The sequence below is a fragment of the Aythya marila genome (assembly GCF_965140915.1).
Source record: "Aythya marila genome assembly, chromosome: 1".
NCBI classification, from domain to species: Eukaryota; Metazoa; Chordata; class Aves; order Anseriformes; family Anatidae; genus Aythya; species Aythya marila.
The window spans coordinates 161,443,363-161,466,009 of record NC_139042.1 but is presented as its reverse complement, the minus strand read 5'-3'; positions in this window follow the sequence as shown (position 1 = coordinate 161,466,009).

Genomic DNA, 22,647 nt, shown 5'->3' with positions numbered 1-22,647 from the left:
CCTCAGTTGAAAAGAGACTTTATCAGGAATGTGATTTATATAAAAGATAGCTGGTTTTATACCTCTTTATACAAAACAAGCAATCTTGGCATAAATCAGCATTAAGGCATTTAAACAATAAGTTGTTAACTCATAAAACAATAAGTCAGCTTCCAACACAAGCCAAAATCTGTCACTGTCAGGTTCTGCTCACTTGGTAGGAGTCTCCAGGCAAATTCTCTCACATCTGTGCCTTAAAAATAGATTTATCTTAATGCGTGGGGGATTTAGCTCAGATTCCAATTGCAAAGAGGTCCATTTCCAGGCCATTTTTATAGCAAAGTCATAGATGCACACAGGTGTGGGGCTTTTTTATTTGTTTATTGGCTTGCCTTTTTTGTTTTTAAAGGAAATGACACTGTTTTATTTTTCATGGGTATGGCACCACAGAGACCAAAAGTATATGGGCTTCACCACCGTGCCTTCATTTGTAAGTTCTCCTATGGCTCAGTATATGACTGTTCTTTACTACATTGGCTTATGCAGCTTTTTCCTTTTCAATTTTCTTAGTATTAGTTCCTACTGTACAGCTCAAGACTAAAAATAAAGGATAAAATGACAATAAAGGCTCCCAGGGAAAAACAAAAGAGAGGAAACATGAAAAGGACTTGAGAAGAAAAGAGTACAAAAGCACGAAGTACAAAGGAGCCTAGAGTTGAAAAGATTATAGAATTACAGGAAAAAAAGTGCTAATGTAATCTTAAAAAAAAAAAAAAAAAAGAGAGAGAGAGAAATAATTCAAATGAAAAGCTATCAAAAGGAAGATAAAAAAGAGGAACATTTAAGAAAAAACAGAGATATTTTTAGACAGCCTGCTTAACCTGAGGGGACAGCCTTCAGGAAAGCCAGATGTAGTTTACTGAAATTATTATCCTAATAAAATGTGTAACAGAACACAGAGCACCACAACAACACTTCTAATGGCAAACACAAAACCACGTTCTCCCTCTCCTTTCATAATGCCTTTATTTTGAATAGATCATGAGCACAACTTTCATACCAGATGCTGGCATTCCTAGCTTGTTAATTCTCTGGGGAAATAATGCCTGCATGGTTTGTCTTTATTTTCCTATGATAAACACCGAAAACTTGGGATTTCACACTTGGTCATATGTGGTCATATTATTTTGGGACCTGCCATCATGGAACAGGAAACTGCTAAGGACCAGCAAGACCCATTGGGGAGCCCAAAGACTCCAAACTTGGCAATTTTGGCCAAAATGAACCACACAGGCAGCTCTGGAAGGCAGGTGAGAAACAGCAAAGGGTGGGACCTCTTAGCAAGAGGGAACCCCCATTGCCATGCCTGCTGGTACCTCAGTGGGTGAAAGGGTGAAGATATTTCAGTGCCGGGCAGGCAGGCTTGAGGCTGGTGGGAAGCAGTCAATAAGTCCTTTGCACTTGGGGAGAGAGATAGGGATGCAGCCCTTCAGGGTGGGAGCAGGGTCCCCAGCCCTGCCCGCCCACTGCCCCTTCCACTCATCCCACCTGGCAGCTTTAATTATTTACGTGGTGCTCTTAAGCAGGGTTAAAATTGAATGGCCACTCTGAGGGCAGGAAGGGAGAGTCAGTTCAGCCTGCTAAAATGCAGTCATTAATTTTCTACATAATCTCTCATTATAGTGCTATATTTAGAGCAAAGAAGTCTCTCTCTCTCTCTCTCTCTTTTTTTTTTTTTCTCTCTTTTTTTTTTTTTTTTTTTTTTTCCTCATTCCAAGTTCTTATTTACAGCAACACATCTACCTTTCCCAAAATATCACATTTTGACTGGAAGTTATTACGTTTCTCCTCATTGCAGAAATAACCTGTTTTGAAAGATCTAAAAAAAAAAAAAAAAGTGTTAAACTTGTGTTTAAATGGTATCAGTATAAAAAGATAAGAAAGATAAGAGTGGGGATTCTCATTAGTAAACATCTCATAGAATCATAGAATATCTGAATTGGAAGGGACCCACAAGGACCATTGAGTCCAACTCCTGGGTCCCCAAAAGACTGACCCCCAAAACAAAACAACAAAATCAGATCATGTGTCTGGGAGTATTGTCCAAATGCTTATTGAACTCCAGAAGGCTAAGTGACAGTCTTAATTTCCCATTTAATTTCAGTGGTGCCAAGGTATATCTCAGTTGAAAAAGTGGTTAGATAAACAAAAGAAACATCCATCAAGGACTATTAAATACAAAGGTGCAAATTCAGTCTTTGTCTTACAAAGCTACTAAGCTAAGTCTCTGGGACTACTGTAAACTGAAATAACTCTTAGTTCTTACCTTGCTTTTATTCTTGTGTTTGACCAGATGGAGCTGGTCTAGATATACTACTGGAGGTGGCTTATAACATATTTTTATGTTATAAAAACAGAGCTCAAAGAACCAAAAATACCTTTTTAATGTATTTTTCATGTGGATTTCTTTGGCATGGAGTGCAACAGAAACCAGGAGCCAGATTCTTACCACTACATACACTGTAAGGGGAGTGTCTATGGAGTTCATGATACTCAGCAACACATAGCATTGTCTAGGTTGGAGAAAATTGGGCAATGGAGACATGGATATACACCTTTTTAGGTTTTCACACATGCAGGGAAAAGCCTTGCCAAGTGAGTTAGAAGACTGCATAAATATTCAGAAGTGGTGAGTGCAGTTCCTACACGGGGTGAGTGGTTTGTGATGTTCATGGCAACTTTCTCATTATGGGTCACACATCACCAAATCCTTTCAATAGCTGACCTAATCATTGCAGGGATGGGGATAAAGGAGGGGAAGCAAGGTTAAAATCAGAGGAGCCTGGAGAGCAGGAAAATTAAAGGTAAAAAATAGACCACTGCCAAGATGTATTTGACATTTCTGACATGCAAACCCCTGACAGTTCAGCACCTGTCTGCACAGCCAGGAGTAGGTTCAAAACTTCATTTCTGCCCATAGTCTGATGCAGAAGGTGCGTTGTCTCTGTGCCATAGCTCAGAGCTAGTAAGCCCTGAGAATGCCATTGCTCTCCTCTAGAGATGGCCCCAAATGTTTGACCCTGCCTTGGCCCTTCTCATTGCTCCTAATGAAGAAAACCATACTTGTACCAGCATTCAGTCCAGAAGGATCTCCCACTGTAGGAATTCCTTCATCTGTAGATGTTTTTTATTTTTTATTTTTTCACGATTTTATATTCATACCATGTATGTAGAGGAAATGCAAGTGATAAGGAAGCGAGGCTAGAATAGGTGGAGTACTAATCAATCTTCCACTGGCAGAACAGCTCTCATAACAATTTCATTTGTTTACAGATCTTCCTTGGTTTATCACATTTAAGCTCAGCTTACCAGCAAGAAAGCAGTCTGTCGTGTGTGGTGCCACGTGACCAAGATGCACTGTCAATCTGGAACAGTAATGAAGACAAATCACACAACCACATTTTGCGTAGCCCATGAACTGAGGTATATTTGAATAACATTGCTTATCAAATCCACTTGAGAAAATCAAGGGTGGTTTGTGAAATTCCCAGGAATAGAAAAATAGTCTGCTGGAAGAACTCATTGCTGATCACAGAAAGATCTTGGTAAACTATTCTGCAGTAAGTGGATCAAATGGGATGGAGCAGACAATTTCTCTGAGAAGCAGATGCCTTTTAGGAGCAGAGCAATAAAATATTACAGAATGGATGCAATGAGAAGATGTAGGCTGGTCTACTAGTTTAGACCCACAAGCCAGGGACTAGACCTGTGCATGTGAACTTATTAATGCAGGACTGTGGCTCCCTCAGTTAAAAGACAGTCCTGTCTAATGGTATTAGTACAATGAATCTGTGGAAATTAAAATAAAAGAAGCATTTCCCAAATGGTCATGCATATGGCTCTTCTTGACTTCAAAGCCGAGTGCATTACTATGACCTGTCTTTCCCCCACTCACTCCCTTTTCCCAAGGGAAGCAACTCATGTCTCCAGTTCTTTTGCACCTTCCTTTGAACACATCTTAATGTTAACTCCATTCTTTAACAACGTATTCTACTTTGTATAAGTCTGAAAGCAAACTCCCACATAAAGGTTGGTGTCAATATTCCCCTCCACAACCTCCTTATCTTTAAACAATAAAATTGTTGACACATGGCTCAGAATATGAATATTTGATCAAAATGAACCTTCAGTGATTCCAGAAATTTCACATCCCCAAGCGTCTTTTTTGGCAGATGGCCAGTAATCATCTACATTTTTTTCCGTTTGGATCCACCTTGTTTCAGGTTTAATGCCCTTAGAATAGAACAACCATTATGGAAATTAGTTAGCAGCTGCTGTACATCAATGTTTAGAAAATTAATATTACCCACATTACACAGCACAGAAGCTGAATTTTAATGAAGCATGGAAACTATAAGCAAATTGACCTTTAACCTCATCAGAGAAATAGTCAAACACAACTTTGTCTGAGAAAACTTATAATTTCCACCAGAATTCTCTGGACGCGATAACAGAAATATAGTATTTTCATTGTAATAGAAGAATTAAATGCTTCAGCAGATTACAGATGACAAAGGAAACTAAACTATTACCTGTTCTTACTGCTAAGCTTTAGAAATATTTTCTCCTAGTCATATGAGAGTGGAAATTATTATGCTTTGTAATAATAGACCTAACACATGAAGGGAAATGATGAGATATATGCTGAGAAGAAAACTGATCTAAGCAGTCAGCTGAGGTTTTTCCTGGTTTAGGAACTGTTATCAGCCCGTACTGAGAAGACAACAGCACCAGTCCCTTGCTGGCTTCTCTGTTTTGCTGTTCTTCATCGCTGTTCTTCTCTTTTCCTTTTTATTGGACTATCTGAAATGTTCAATTCTGACCTCTTTAATTTGAATAATGTATTTTCCTTTATACTCTAAGACAGTTATAACTGTATCAGAAAAAAACAGAAGGGATAAATTTATTATCATCAAGTAATGTATCATGGACATTTTAATTTCAGCTAGAAGTGTTTGGTTAATCTATTTTTCTCTCCTTTTTTTTAATTTGCAAAATCCACTTAGGAAAACTTGCAGGGTATCATTCTTCTCAGACTTTCTAAAACAAATTTGTAGCCTTATTAAAACACCCTCCTAGTGTGTGTTTCTGTGTATGTGTTTGTGCAGGGTTGAGCTTTTTGTAAACATGCGTCAAGACTGCCAGTATAAATTTACCTGGAGGGTACATTCATTCTATAAATGGCAGCTAGTACAAGAAAGTCCTCCAATGGAAAATTATGCACAGTTTCTAGCAGAACTGTTTACTGGTATTCAAAGTTAGAGGAACAGGTGTGAATGCTGTAGTGGCTACATTTAGTTTTTATTCACATTTAGTTGGCAATAGCTCTAAAACTCTCAAAAGTTAATATATGTAAATAAATAAATAAACAGTAGGATATTACACGATTCAGATACTGTAAAATAAACGGACTCACCTGGCTGTGGAATGAATCCAGCTCCATGAAAAAGGATTAAAATTAACAGGACTTTAGAGGAAGGAGAAATTTGGCTTCTCATTTCCTTCAGACACAATGCTGATTAGAAGACTGCAACAGAACAGAATGGGCTATAAAATTACTTAAAGGTCATCACATGTTGTAATAAACGGTAACCTAATTTATTTTTTTAATGCTGACATGAATCTGCTGAAACTAGAAAAGCAGGTAACTTTTTCAATTAATGTCAAAATCTCCCATTTTATTTTATAGGTTGTTTTACCCATTCTGAGTTAAAATGATGCTTTATTATGGCATCATTTTATGAGCCCAAAGAGACATTTTGACATTTACCATAATCTCCCAGAAAGCCAAAAGTGAAATGGTTCCAAAAGATGTACTGAATAAAATGCCCTGAAATAAAATGTAAGAAACATTACTTTATAAATAAGAGTGGTGATTAAAGTATTGTTTTTTTCCACTTCAAATGCAGGGGCTGTATTTCCCCCCACCTTCTTAATACGCTCTGACACTGTCTTTGAAATAAAAGGCAAGCATCTTGCAAGAGAGACCTTTTAAAAGCAATAAAAATCCTTCCCCAGCCTTCATTTCTGTCTCGTTATTTTACCTGCAACCATTTGATGACAGTTCAGTGTAGGGGTGTTATGGATTTAAACCGCAATTTATGGACAGCCTCTGTTCCTTCCTGGGGCAACGCAGGTGAAGAGATGAGACAGAAAGTCTTGAACAATCTCAGTTGGGGAGCTGGTTCTTACCAGCCCTCTCTGAAGTCAGGCATTTGAGCAGCCCTGGTTTCCTCATCTCATCTTCTGAAGGGAATTCCCTACTTCTCTGTCCTGTCAGAGAGCTGAAGGGTGGAGGTAGCTCTGTGAGGACACTTTCTGCTGCAGGCAGAATTTGGAGGAGCAGATGAAGGGCAGCAGTGGCCCAGTGGGGCCAAGCTCTCTGGGCTCAGCCCAGTGGGGTATCACCATCCTTGGAGCTTCATTGCCTCACCAGGGAGGAAAGAGGAGGTTGTGCTTCATTAACTGTTGATTGCTAAATGCTGACATGGTGTCAAGGTTTCTCCATTTCATCAGCAACTACTTTCCAAGGACTTGGTATCAGTTCAGAGCAAACTTGACTCTTGGCTAAGAGCAAACTTGACTCTTGGCTGCCAGTGGAGACGATGCATGTTTAGATGCAAGATGTTAAGATGTTAAGATGCAAGATATTTGTGTGGAAGCAGCTGTGCATAAGGACATGAGGAAAGGTGTAAGGAAAGGCCTGGGCCTGCCCTGCCTCGGTGGCCACAGAAGTCAGGGTCTGTTTTCTGCACAGCAGTCCAGCTTTCCCTGCTGTGCTGTAGGAAGTCCCAGCAGAGGTGCAGGTGGTGACCCTCAAGGCTAGAACAAGGTTGGATTTTGGTTTTGTTTTGGAGCCCAACAGTGCTAAGTTCTTGCACAGAAAAGGAGCAGGCCAAGTGAGTACCATCACACCTTGGTTTGAGGCTTGAACTCAAGTCAGGCAGGCAGAGAAAAAAGTCTCAACCACTCTCTAGCACCACAGGATAGATATTTGGCCACTGAGCAGGTAGCAGGATGGGATGGACCACCATCATCTCCGCATGCTGGATGTGTTTCCGTTGGGGTTTGGCATGGTGAGAACACCTGGTCCCTGAATGGTACAGTGCCCAGGTGGCAGGCTGGTGCAGGGCAGTGTGTCAACCTGTCGGCAGCAATTTTCTCATGGGATTTAGATGCTGCCAAGCAATAGAGAGCATGGCAAAACCTTCATTCTGGACAAAGAAACATTCAGCTGCAGTGAATTACCTGTGGCTGCCTTATAAACCTCAGGTATTTTCTGCTCTGGTGGTGCTTATTGGAAAGACATGAAAATATATCTGAAACAAAAGAATCAAAAAAAAAAAAAAAAGAGAGAGAGAGAGAACAGAGTAAAAATAATGAAGGCGTGGGCTTTGCTAAGCAAAAGGTGAATGCTAGAAGATTGGGCATATAATTTCAGGTATAGGGCTGGAATCCCCATTGATCTAATGAGTCTCACAAGTTGCTTCTCTCTGTGTGTTAAATCATCAGGTCCCTTCCCCGGTACACCTTGTAATATACTGCCAGCCTGCCAGCTGGTTTTCATCCTGAATGATACATTTGCAAATTCTCCAGTAGGCCTCATTAGCAAGGAGTTGCTAGCATTTGCAGCCATGCGTTAGATTTAACTTGTATCTTACAGGCACGTTTTTAACGTCCTTGTTATGATTGCAATGGCAATTTTGAAAGATTATGCCAACTTCAAACAACAGCAACTTTCTAAGTGCCCACAGGAAGAGGACAGCAGTCACACTGTTTGAGGTCAGTTGGGAGACCAGGGTTTTCTGTTCTTGTAGGTTAATCAGAAGGCAGAATCTTAAGTGCCAATTTTGTAAAGAACTCTGTGTCCAGTTTTCCTCCAGCCCCAATGCTGAACTGTCTGATCAATACTAAATCTAATTTATAATGATGGCCCCTGTGAAGCTTGCAAATGTTATGTCAACATATCTTAATAGCTTTGGCTTCCTGAGCAGCCTTGTTAGCTGCAACCTTGTCTGCTTCTGCTACTCTCTTAACTACTTCCACCTACAGAGCCCCATCTGTAACAATGTTGACCACTTCTCCCATCTTTTTTGCTCTGTTCTACCAGCAGAGGCTTCAGAGCTGTCAGTTCCTGTTGTGTGATGGCCCTCCAACAAGCACAAGGAAGAAAAGAGAAGAGGAAAGAAAACAAAATTAATTCCCTTGTTGATTCTCCCCCTCCCTGCAACTGATGAACCAAAGAAGGAAATAATTGCTACTCTCTTTTAATAATGGCACGTTTACAGAAATTTCCATAAAGATGATTCAGAAAGGAATGCATGGATTTCTTCTCTGTGGGGTGTCCAAAATGGTTTGCATTGTTCCATAATGTTATGTTATTAGTGCTCCATCTAATTTATATTTGCATTTCCCTGTCTCCAGGGCAAACTGTTACAACTCACTTGCAAAGTACTAAATGAAGAACTGCTGCAGTGCTAAAGAACCGTATTTTCTAGCAAGCTTTCAAGCCATCCATTAATTGCAAAGAGGCTGAAACCTGAAAGGTATTGAAGGACTCCAAAGAAACATTGAGTTTTCTCCATCCTTGTGTGGAGCGGAGAGCACACAGCACTGTAGGAAGTCAGGACTGTATGGAGAAATGGTTGTTCATTACAGTTGTTGTGGGATGGAAACTATAAATATACACAGTCTGTGTCTGTAGACTGTATTCATTGTAAACAGGAGGGCTTGTCTTCCTGCTTGTCACTGGAAGAAAGGTTGAAAGTCGAACAGAATCAAACAAATGATGAGTGACAGCTGGAGAATCACTGTTTTTCTGAGGAGTCTCACTGCCAGAATATGTGCCACATCCACGTGTGTGGCAGAAGAGTTTAGGCAAACAAATTTTACTAATTGGATACTTACAAACACTTAAAGAGACCAGATCTTAACCGGGTTTCTCCTGCCAGCTACTGTGGAGGCAGTCTACCTGCCAATGGAACAATAGAGGTGAAGATAGGAAATAATGATAGTGGCATTAATGAATTATTCTGAAGTAGCAGTAAAATCTCCTTTATTGCATTGGGAAACTGATGCAAAGATATGTAAATGACTCACTCAAAAGTCAGATGAGAAATGAGTGGCAGAAGGGAGGAGGAGGACACAGATCTTCTGAGTCTCAGTTACATTCTTCACACTGAAACCATTTCTCACCTTTCAGATATCATCAGTATAAAAATATAAAAATGTATAAATATCTGTAAAGAAAACAAACAAACAAACAAAAAACAACAACAAAAAAAACACACATAAATTAAATCTCACAAGTCATTTCTTATTTCAGAGAATGAGTATATTTCAAGAATTTACCCAGCATCTCAGGGCAAGCTAATTTGGGTCTAGCAATACAAGCTGCAGATGTGCCTGAATAGTCAGCAAGGGTAAATGGCTACTCTTTTCTTCCAGAAATAAAGCTAAGACTTCACAGACTATGGAGAATCTGTATTAAAAATCACCAGGTCTGGGAGAGAAAGTAACATATTGTGAGCTTTTTGTTCCAAATACCTGATCAAAGGACAAGAAAAGAAAAAAAGAGGCAGCTTTCTAGCCTTTCTGGGCAGCAGAAAGTCATGATGATTTCTGCGCCTTTGATGCCAAGGTGGCTGCCTTGTTTTCTAATGAGAGAATATTATAGTCCAATTAAAACAGGATAAACTTATTCCACCTGCTTTTTAATGTCAATAACTCTAGGCTGCAAACTCCATCCACACAATGGGGAAGCTGCACCTGCTCAAACATCAGGTTTTAATTTGGCCAAAAATCTGTATGGATGCACCTCAGATTTTGTTTTCATGAGTCTGCATGTTTCACTGGGTGCTAACCTTTCAGATATATTTGCAAAGCAGAAAAGTGTAATATTTCAAGTCTTAACCATGTGCCTTAGTTGGTGACTCAAGCCTTATGTTCCAACATTTTTTAAAACTCTTAATTAATTCAAGGTAAGAAGGCAGAATCACATAAGGATTATTTATTTTTTTTTTTTTTAATTTTTTCTCAGCAGGGATTCAAAGAATCTGTCCACCTGTTCAAACCAGGAGATGAGCCAAAATTTCATGTTGGAGTGACAATTATCCCTGACAGAGAAACAGAGATATCCCCCCCCTTCCTTTTGGTTGGCCCATTCTGCAGTGAAGGTGTAATCTGCAAAACAACTCTTCTGCACTACAGAAGATCTAGCAAATATCATTTGCAAACACTATGCCAAGTTAAAAACAGCAACAAGAACAAAACCTAATTTCTACTTCAGCAGCTTGAAGGCTAGGTTGGAGGGGAAGCAATGCCGACACTTGTGTTTATGAATATTGTATAAGCTCTAACATATAATGAAAGTTATATTTTAAAAATGAGGTAAATGCTGGTCAAGAGAATGTCCTGCTACATAACTGTTCAGACTCCAAAAGCAATGAGTATGGCTTTCACAATAGCAAAGAACTACATCTATCTCAGGACTAGTGTCTTCCACTCCCTTTGTTCGCTCCTCCATAGATTCATCTCTCTCTGTTCCTCTGGCTTTGGTAGTCAGCAAGCAATTTGCTCTTTGGCAGGAGGCATTCTGTGTGGCAGTGATAAACATCTCCTCACTCACAACACTAAGATTCTTCATAAGAAAGAAAAACCTTATACAAGGTGCTCAGAAAACCTGTTTCTATATACTGGGATCCTAAGGGCAACAGCAGTGGATGGAGAATATAAACATTCTCTAATGTTTAGGAACAAGTACCTGTGATAAGAATTTAATAACTAGGCGATGTTTTCAAGAGACAGACCAGAAACTAACAGTATAACATGGAAAATGATCTTTAGCTCAACATTTACAGTTTCTGCAAGCTGGGTGCCTGCAGGCTCCGAGTATGACCTTTGGGAGACCCAAAGTCAGGCTCTGTATGAAGAGTGCCTAAATGAATCCCTGAAGATGATGCACATTGCAAGACAGGGCATCATGTGCACTTTTTCTGAATGTGTGTTCCTGCATGTTCTTTGAGGCCATTCCCTTCTCAGATATTTGGTTTGGGTGCAGTCCTGCAGTTCTGTCTCAGAGAGAACCCTCACTGAGGCCTATGGATTCTGATAGATTAATCAGCCATCACACAAAGTCATTTTAGCTGACTGAGTCATATATAGTGGATGTGTGTGCTCCCTGTCTGCCCCTGTGCAATATTCATTGGCTTAGATTGAACAACATTTAGGGGTATCTTGAGCTGACGCTGCACTCCGAGGGAGAAAAATCCACTGACGTGATGTGTTCAGCTGCACAGGAACAAGCAGCTGCCAGGCAATGGCTGACCATGGTAACAAACATTTAGGAAGTTTTAGATAGGTCAGAAAAGTATTTGTTAAAGGCAATCTGCCCTAACAGTGCATGACTTTTCACACAGGTTTGAAAGGGTTAGAAAACATTTGCAAACAACCCCCTACAAATCCTACTCTAAACAAAGCCAGAGAGAGGGAAGGGATGTATCTGGAGGGTTTGGCAAGCAGTCAAGCCGCTTTTTCCCTATCTGTAGCAAACTGTTAAAAATAGAACAAAATTCAGAAGGCTCAGATCTGCCCTTCAAAAAAAAAAAAAAAAAATAATAATTGGAGAGTTTCTCTTACTGGCACGCTTCTATTTCTGATGTGAAAATGAAAGAAAAACTAATAATGTTCGGGTTTAATAGCAGAATATCCCCAATATACAGAAGATGCTTTGATTTTGATTAGGAGTATACAAGGTAGGCTGCTGTTAACCTGTGCTTAGTAAATAGTGCACAGTAAAATAATAACTGCAAGGACTGAGATACAGGTCATATAAATCACAGATAAAAAAAGGGGGGAGAGCAGTGACATCTTTCATTTCTCTGTCACCCTGTAGGGATTTAAGAACAATAATAAGTAAGCAGGTTAACAGCTGCCCACAGATGAGGGGTTTTGCTCACCAATGGACCTGGTATGTTTAGGACCAGGGTTTTAATGACCAGAACTGGTCCAAATTTCAGCCTTAGCATCTCAACAGAAGTTTGAGATTATCTTATAAAACATCAACAAGAACAGAAACTGTAAAACAGTCATTACAGGATCTGATTTCTGATTTGTTGCCTGGAATCCTTATTATTGATGGCACTCAAAAAAAAAAAAAAAAAAAAAAAAAAAGTACAAACATGTATCTTAAAATGGCAGCTTGGAATAAATAGCCATTCCCTGTGAGACTTTTGAGAGATATGCATCCAGTTTACTGAAAAAAAAAAGACATATTTTTCTTTCTGTCACCAGAGTAGAGGCAATATAGCTACACGTGAACATACTGTATTCTGTCTCAAACACTTCCCTGGAGAATTTCCAGTTAAGTTCTTATTCTACAATTTTTATAGTCAGTGATGATATATAAAATACAGAAATAACATAGTTTAACTTGAAGCTACCAGACTGAATCTGCAATCTTGATCAAAGAATTTTGAATTGACTTTAAAACTGAGGGGATTTCAAATGGAATTTATTGTGCAGAAATATGTAAGGTATATTTGGATGTCATTTTTATAAGGACACTTCTTACAGCAACTGAAGATGCTATAAACTGAATTGTGGTACATGAAACTCCTTAAGGTTTATGGCAAAGTTTGTGACTGCTGAAATGAAGACAAATAATTTGAGATAACAGGTGTGTCAGCAGCATAGAGGCTAAATATGATTCATTTTGATATAAAATTCAAATATAATATTATCTGGAAATATTAGGAATCCATTGTCATATTGTAAGTACTGATTTTGTATTAATTCAGACTGAAACAATTTACTTGCCTCTTTGTTGCCGAATAGATTATATTGCACTATAAAGCTTTTAGCACTGTTATTCTTTTTGCAACAATATACTTGTGGCATTTCGTAGATATTACACAGAGGAAGTCCTTGGACATGAAAATATGTTCTGTACTCTGATCCCACCAGATCTGTTTATGCATTTCACTCTCCTGAGTTTGTTTATTAGAGCAGTAATTACTTACAAGAGCATAGCTTGCTTTTTTCAGTCCTAAAACATGCTACTCTACCCTAATTAGGTTCTTTGAAGCTAGCACATTCTGTAAATAATTCAGACATATCTGATTCATGAAAACATCCAAATGCCCTGTAGAAGTTATTTCATAAAAAGCACAGATTGGGACACCAATTTCTAGATCTCGATCTCTTCTAAAGAAGCACTGGGGCTGCAGAAGGACTGCTGCTGCACTAGAATCATTCATGGTCAAGATGTGCCCTGGTGGCTCAGGCACCAGTATGCTGATGTAAGGCAGGGTGCAACCTTGGCTTCAGCAGCAATCTGGCAACTGAATATTAGTATGGTTCAAACAATCTTTCAGCCTGAATGCAAACATCATACTTGTATCTAACCAATACTGAAGGGAGAGGATGCACTTGCCAATCAAAAAGCTTGTCTGAGGTTTTGCAAAAGGCTATGAGACATGCAGTAGATATAAAGGAGAGGAACAAACCCTGGATACATGGAGAAGTGAAGTCAAGGCAAGTGTTTGCTGAATACTAATTGCATTTATTTACCACTGGAACAGGTATTTTTGGAAAACAAACAAACAAACAAACAAACAAACAAACAAAACAAACGATTTAATGATAGGACACTGCAAAGGAAATACTCACTTGTTTCTTTCTTTTTTCTTTTCTTTTTTTTTTTTTTTTTCTCTCTTTCTATCTCTCTCTCTCTTTTTTTTTTTTTTTTTTTTTTTCCCAGAACAAATGGGCCAAATGTAGTAGCCAAATACAGCAAAGACAGCAGCCATGCCATGCAAATGGTGTGCAACCAGCTGACCTGGAGCAACCTCCAAGGGATAAAAGTTGCTTATTACTGTGGCCCATTTAATCTTTCATTTTTCAACTAAAGAGATGCTAACTAATGCAAAAGAAAATAGTGGTGTTTTTGTTTGTTTGTTTGTTTGTTTGTTTGTTTTTGCAAGCCAATTCCTGCAGTGGTATAAAACACATTGAAGAAAGAGACAGCTGCAGCATAACAGCAGCTGAGAAAGAGCAGTTAGACAATGTGACAGAAGCAGCCCTGCCATCACCAGGGTCAGTGCAGGAGAGCAGGAGGTGCTCCAGGCGTGCAGTGCAAGTTCCCCTATGGCCTGTGGAGAGGCTCCTGGAGGAGCAGGCTGTCTCCCTGCAGCCCATGGGTTCCACATGGAGCAGATCTCCACGCTGCAGCCCGTGGAGGAGCCCCCGGTGGAGCAGGTGGATGTGGCCTGGAGGAAGCTGTGGCCCACTGAGAGCCCCTGCAGGAGCAGGCCCTGGGCCGGAGCTGCAGCCCATGGAGAGGAGCCCATGCGGGAGCAGGGGTCTCGGGTGAGCTGCCGCCCATGGGGAAACCATGCTGGAACAGTTTGCTCCTGGGAGATGGACCCCGTGGTGCAGAGCCATGTGGGAGCAGTGCTTGAAGAGCTGCTGCCTGTGGACAGCCCCCGCAGGCTCAGTTCGGGAAAGACGGCATACCGTGGGAGGGACCCCACAGGGAGCAGGGGCAGAGTGACCATGAAGGAGCGGCAGAGAGGAACTGTCATGGACTGATGTTGGGGAGTTCTCACTCCTTGCTCTCCCAGCTGCTGTGGCACAGCAGTTTTTTCCCTTTCTTAAATGTGCTCTCAGTGAAGTGCAAACAACATGGCTTATTGGCTTGGTTCTGGCCAGCAATGCATCCCTTTTGGAGCCAGATGAAACCAGCTCTTATTTAACACGGGTCAGCTTCTTGACTCTTCTCACGGAGGTCACCCCTGCAGCCCTCCTTGCCAAGTAAACCCAATATACCTAATTTCAAGCCACAAGCCTTTTTTCATCAGATTTTCTTCCTCTGTTTGTTGTGGTGGGGGAGTTAGAGAGCAGCATGGTGGTGCTTAGTTACCTACTGGTGTTAAAAAAAAAAAAAAAGAAAAAAAAAAGGAACACAACCAGGGATAATATCTTCCAAGTAGTAAAAGTGCATATAAACATGTAGCATAAAATAGTGCATAGTAAAGCAGAAGTTTAAGAATTTCAGATACATTGATCATAAAGAACAGAAATGTAATAGTTTACGGTCCTCATTAAAACGTTTTTAAAAGCTTGATGGAAGTACTTCTATTAAAAGTGCAACTCTATTAGATATGTCTAAGCTTAACCTCAAGAATATTTTGTAGTCTTCTCAGACTTCTTATATACCACAGTGATGGCTTCTTAGCTGGTAGGGATCTCAACAGAAATCTTTGTAGTAAATGGAGGTGAGTGTGTGCATGTGCTTTATGTTTAAGGGAGTAAGATTGCACAAAAAAAAACACTAGTAAAGTTATACATTATAAAGATAATTCTAACAAGACGAAAATATTTAACTGTTTGACATTGGAAAACAGACAAAATGGCTGTTATTCCATGAAGAGCCTTGTAACTTTCTTCTGTGACCTCTTATCAAGCTCCAGCCAAGTTGCCTTACTCAGCCAAGTTGCACATACTCACCTCTATGAGCTTGGGAAAGCCAAGAAAATCCCTACTAACAGCTACCTGCTGTGCAGGCACACAAGTTTATGAGAGCTCTGGAATGAATTTATTGAATTTGTTTCTCAACAAAAAGCCAATCTACTTTGTTCAGCATCACTGTAAAATGTATAGCTGAAGCACTCAGTTGCACAAGAAATTCTTACCACTTAACTCATCAACAGAATCACAGGACAGGAGGGCTTTGGGGACCTCCTAATTATATTCTAAAGCAACTTTTCATTCTCTCCAAGCTGACACATGCCACATATGTGACCTTGGAGATAGCCAAGGAAATCACCACTGTGCTTGTGCTTCTGCTTCTGGTGTGTAATGGTGTGGGATGGGTGCAGGCACATGCGCAAAAAGGGAATAAGAAAAATTTTACCAGGACTTATAAAGTTATTGTGGGAATGGATCCCAAAGGTGAGAGCTGCTTCACTGCTCCACTATCAGAAAGACAACAGTTCATATAGTTATTAGAGTCATCTATAGAAAGAAAAGGTTGCAGTAGGTTTTATCAGTCTGAACATAATGTCTTTGAAACTCTAAGTTATCTGTTTAAAATCAGTTATGTTTTAAGAGACAATGAGCTATACCATACTTTTGAAATGACACTGACCTATAATTGCAGCATAACACTTTGCAATTCTCTCTTAACAAATAAAACTGGGTAGAAAATTTTATAGAATAGTGGGATTTCATCTGCTAAATTATTACAAATATTTTAACAGATACTAAAAAGCAATACATGAATGATATATATTTCAAAAGCTGAAACATAGCTGCCTTGCACTTCATACATTTAGCTTTGCTGCATCCTGTGCAGAACTTGAGATCCACTTTAACAGTGAACTTTCCAAGTACATATTTTACAAAAGGCCATCTCATTACGCAGCCAATTAAAACGATTTGTTTGTTCATGATGGAATCTAATGTAGAAATTTGTTTTCTTCCAATAGGTACCTTCTGCTAAGAAGCCAAATTGGCACAACTTTATAATTGCACTAGTTCCACTGGGAGCTACAAAGAAGTTTGTGAAGCTGATAATTCTTTAGTGCAAATGAACTAACAATAAAGACAAGCCACTTATAAAATTTTCCACTGTGAAAACTGAGAAACATTGCAGCATCCAGAGAAAATGTAGAAGATTAAAAACCCCAGGATTTTATTATATTACCATCTTTATTGTATTATGTTATAATATTTATTATATTAATTATGTTACAATATATATTATATTATCAGCTTTATAGATGACACACTGATGAAGTCTTCATCATGAGGATTTTAAGACCAACAACACAATATTGCAAAAGCTTGTTCTTTCCCAAGCAAGATACCAAAGATGCTATAAAAGTTGTCACAGTCACAAAGTTTTGGCCTCTGTTTCCCCCAAAAAACATTAGTAATAAAAAACATACTGAACATAAAATTCAGTAACTTGTATAAGCATGTTTTAAAATAGGAAGGAAAACCTATAAAGCCTTATTTTGCTTGTAGTGAATATGAATGGAAATTTGCTGTGAGCATCAATGCTGCAGTAGAAACATTCACAAAATAATCAGGCACTTTTTGGCTTTAAACTTTGTTATTCAGTTTTAATTCTGGGAAAAATGTAGCAGAATCAGGACTATCAATGTGATCATGGACAGACCCGATATCCCAAAGCTAATGAAGACACTGTTGGTCCTTGGTGCAGACGATGTCATCACAGAGGAATGTGACCGTAACTGCTCTAACAATTTATATTCATGGGTGACCAAAACTGCAGGCTGCTCTCTCCCATACAGTTCAGTCTTCAGAAGAGACAAAGAATAAATACTACTACTGAAAACAGAGGAAGCCTTGCTCACTTTCATTCTTTTTCCTTATCATGTGCAATCCAGCCCAAACATGAGGAAGGTGAAGGGGAGCTCCAAGGGCCCTAAGGAAGGGCTGCTGGAGCACCTGGAAGCTAAGCAGAGCACTTGGGTAATGTCGGGTAATGTCATAATGACATAGGTAATGTCAGAGGACACAAGCTAGCTGGTGGCCTGGGCAAGAGGATTTAGACTAGGGAGGATTTAGTGCAGCATTAGCAGAGAACTGTGTTCCTTTTTCTTGGACACGAAACTGTGTTTTATACCATTTGCTTCAGAAGACTAAAATTAGGGACCAAAATTTGGTCTATGCTCAGATCCTTTCAAAGATAGGAATATCACTTGGAGCATTTAAATTTAATCAAGAAGACCTATTTCTATGGTTATAAGTGGGTGGCACTAGCATCACCTTAGGTTGTGACTTCATTGCTTTTCAAGTCAGTGCAAAGCATCAGTCAGTGCAAAGTATCAAGTCAGTGCAATGTACCACCAAGCCAGCAGTGGGTATCATTGCATTTTGGCTCATTGACTCTGTAAGTTGCAGAAGAAGATACGGTTTCTTACAGTATTTGAGCTCTTTTCCTTTGGACAATAAATGCTAGTTTGAAACATCATTATTATTCTTATTGTGGATAAAATTAGAATTTAAACTTGTAAAATACATGGCAGCAGCTGATCATATAATAAAACGAAGTTTTGGAACTGATGACTAGTTTATACTGGGGTGCTCAAACAAGATAAAGAATGGAGTTAATGCTGAAAAAATGAGCTGGATACATCTCATTAAGGGCTTACTGCTGTATTTGCATTTTTGTTTAATACTCAAATCCTGAAGCACTGCAAATGAGCTGTAACTTTGCAGTCTTTAAAAAATAAATAAAGATTAGATAAATGCAGATGCTATGCAAACAGTCGATCAGCAGCAGGCTACTGAGCAACCATTAACGAGTGCTGGAATGTTACACAGGTGATCATGAAAGACCTTTCCAGCAAGACTAAATGCCACAGTGATGTGTGAGTTTCTTCTGATACTTTCCTTGAATTTGTCATGCAGGCTATACGAGGTAATCTGAAGTTATGCCTTGTTAGTTGAGAAATGATGTATCTGTAGGTGGGGAAATACACGTAGAATTACTATCATGTAAAGAAGAGACAAATAGTATAATTGCACAATGCCTGAATTATTGCAACAGAAAAGAAATAACCTTTTCTATTATTCCTAGTTTTTCTTCATTACCAAATAGCACATGAATAGCTCCAGCATTCAGGATCATACTCAGATCTTCTAAAAATGACTCATCCTAGACCAGAAGAGACAGTTGCTCATTTATACCCCAGATTACAAAAGCATTTTAAAAATCATTCTTGCACTATCCATTTATTTGTCTTCCCCATACTTTCTTATTGGTTGTTTGTTATGAAAGAGATTTATAGCTTAAAACTCCATCTTATTTATCCCCTTCTTTTTAATGAGTAACTATAAAATAAGCATCATTTTGCTAATGTGCATTTTGAGTGTCAGAAATAGGCAATTTAAATGTGAAGCTTCAAAACACTATTAATGCCTCAATTTAGTGACAAAATATCTCTCAGTTTCCAGTGCCTCTTGCCACATTTCTTCGTTTTGATGATTTATTGTATTATTTCTTTAGCCGTATTAGTTAGGGCCCTAAATCATTGGTTTATTTTTGTATTTCTCCTCAAATTAATACATTTCTGTAATGGCTGGCTCTACCTTTGTTTGACAATCAGCCGAGAGTGACGTGATGTCGGCCCCCCATTGTTCCAGGCCCTTCTAGACACTATTCTGAGATAATCTCTCCATTTCCAGCCTGCGTATGAAGCCTGAATACTAACTTGGGAAAGAAAGCTCAGACTGCCATCAGCAGCCCCAGTCTCGCCAGAGAGCAACCACGGGTTTCTCCTCCTGATGACAAGGGGGAAAAGCTGTCACAATGCCTAACATGAAAACGGAAGTAATGATAGAGATTAGAGGGTTTCTTGATGATTAGCTCAGCTTCATGTGCTCCAAAGCCTTCAAAAGAGGATGAACTCTGTCTCAAGAAAAGCACTGCTGCTCCGGGAGTTTACCAGTCTCTCCTCTCCTCTCAAACACGGTACAAGCACAAGTAACTTCTTAGTACTCAGTGTGTGGCACACACTGCTTCAGGGTGCTGGATTATATGCCTGCCTGCATGAGGTACAATGTAAATTATACAGCATCCTGCTGCTATTTGAAGATATCGAAAGACCATTTCTATTTTAAATATGCATTCAAAATCCGGAGACTATACCACCATGCCTGCATTAGATATACACTTGTACTGAAAATGTTTTCAGACAGCTTTATGCAAACTGGACATTTGGGAAAACGTACTGGGGTGCTTTGAAAGCTGCAAAAGGACAAATTATGCATGACAAAGCCCTCCCATGTTCTTTTCCTCTTCTCTTTCCAAACTTCAAAGCCTGTAAAAGTAGCATAGGTACCCTATTTGTACATATACTTTGTATGAGGTGAGGGAAGATTAGCATCAGTATTGCCTTTTAGGACTTAGGAAATAAGTCCCAGAGATGTGAGATACCTATCTTGGTGTTGTACAGCAGATCTATAAAAACCTCCCTTGCACAGTACCCTAATCAAATATTGTTAAATGGCTGACACAAGTAAGTTCTAATGACAATGTCTATACAGACAGCTATATCAAGTTATCAGCAACATTTGCTGCTGGACAAATACCTGTTGTTTAAGTGTGGGCCTGAATAAAGGGCTCCTGTGTCCCTGCAGATCGCGAGCCCCTCTTTGTTGAGATTTTGTCCTGTTGTTGTAATATTTGCAGAAATGCAGGAGTCTAGTTCTGGGGATGAACACATGGAAAGCATAGCCCCCTCCTCTGCCTAAACATTCAAAGAGCCTGAAGGGTTATTTCTAGAAGAAACCAAAGGTGTTAAGGTGCCAAGGTAAACAGGAATTATGGCTTTATTGTGAAACTAAATGATTTATTGTGATTAACAGCTCAGTTTGGTGCCACAAGAGCAAAACAGTTGAGATATCCTTACAGCTTATTGTTTTCCTCTGTGGAAGGATAATATCCTAGCAGTGGACATGGATGGACATGTGTCTCCTGGGTAGTGGAGAAATAGATGCTGAAAAAAGTCACCCAAAGGAAAAACAATTCTGAGAGATACAGAAAACAAAACAAAATAAAACAACAACAACCACCAGGTAAAACTGTGTCTGTAAAATCTGCCCAGGCTTGTTGTATTGTTTAGGAGGGTCCCAAACAAGTGGTTTGGTCACATCTTCCTATCTTTAATTTTACTTAGATGTATATCCATGAAGTATTTAGAAGTATTTAGCATTGAAACTTTTTTTTTTTCTTTTTTTTTTCTTTTTTTTTTCTTTAAACTCCAAACTACATTTCTGCAGGGAGCAGAAGAAGCATGTATCTCTTTAGTAGAAGTGTTCTCGAAACCAACCCACTCCTAGGCTCAGTGGAGAGAGGCTGCATGGGAAGATCTTTAACATACTACCTAGACTATGGACTGGACAACCCTGTGGAGCAAGTTTTGTACAAACCTCCCTAAATTTAAGATCTTGCGTAAAACTTGGGGCACCCAGGAGCTGAAACAACCATGCCCTCTGGTTGATTTAGAGGTGACCAGTTACATAAGACTGCATGTGTCTGAAATTCTGCCATTATGAGCATGAATTATATCCACTTGATATTCAGTCTAACCCTGAGTTTTACTGTGTGAAGACTTAAGTTTGCATAGAGCCTGAAACAATAGATTGAAAGATTTTCTCCACCTGAAATAAAATACTGAAATTTTGTAAGAGAAGTATGAAATAAATGCCATTTTACTGAATGAGTTCACCTGAAAGAACACATCAACCAGAAAATTGTTCTCTACATGCACCTGAATGCTCCTTGATTGCTGCAGTCAGTCACAGACCATCACATTAGTCTGTGAAAGAAGAAACTGCAGACTGACTGCAGAGACTTGGGGACATTAGGCCAGCAGGGCTTGGAGTAACTCTGAAGTTTCTCTCCCATCTCACATGGTGTAGCTCTGCTGAACATTTTGCAGTTTAGCTAACTGCAGAGGAGACTGTCAACTATTTTTCCAAGTGATAATCATGCCACTTTTGTGGAGAATAAAAGATGGACATAATAGGAACAAATAGTGCCTGGGAACAGGAGAATGGAGATGGCCCATCTGAGAGCACCATTTCAGACACACTTGCCTATGTGAGCCCAGACTGCCCACTCCTTCAGGCTGGTCCTTCACTGCAACAGCATGATCTCTTTTTGTTCTCATCTGAAGCAGTCATTTATCTTTTACTTATTTTAATTATTGGGTAAATTGGTCATTTTCTTATTCTGACATTTTAATTTTCTTTGAAGAGATAGAATAATCAAAGAAAAAGCTACCAAGATCATCATCTTATGTCCATGCCCCTCAAGATGGGAGTAATTTTTTTCCCTTTGAGTGAAGTTTGTACAATGTTTCTAAATAAAAGCCTGAATAACTCACTCAAACAATCTATTATATCCAAAAGTCACATGAGCTGCACAAAAAAACATTTTACATTTTTTACCAGTAGAAAAAAAAAATTAGAAATAAATGTGGAATGATGTAGCTCAGGTTTATTAAGTCTACTTGACCCTTATGTCATATACTGACATTTTAATTTTACTGCCTGACATTTAACAAATCCTTAGCAGTCTTGAAAAAGTTAATGATTAAAGAAAAGAAAAAAAAAAAAAAAAGAACTCTTTGCATAGTTGGCTTGAATATATGCAAGTAAAATAATTAACAGCACCTTTTGTTTTATGATATAAAACTGTTCACAATGGTGATTTTTAATTGCATATTCAGCATGTATTTATTCACAGCCTTTTGACTAATAGCTTGCCCTATTTCTCTAAGTAGTGGTAGTGGCTTGAAATAGCAATATTTTAAAAAGTAACCACTTTTTAGGCAACAAGAAGAAGAGATCGCTATAATAATAATTTATAATATTCCTAACATTTGTCAGACTTCTCCCTCCCTCACGCAACTAATCTGGGGAGCCAGTTTTACTGGAATGAAAGTGCTACGATGCCTTTGCATATATTCTACAATAGAATCATGTCCCTCCCAGCTATTTGCAATAAGTCCTACAGGAACAATTATGAAATACCCTCATTCATTTGGCACGATGGCATATGGAAATTTC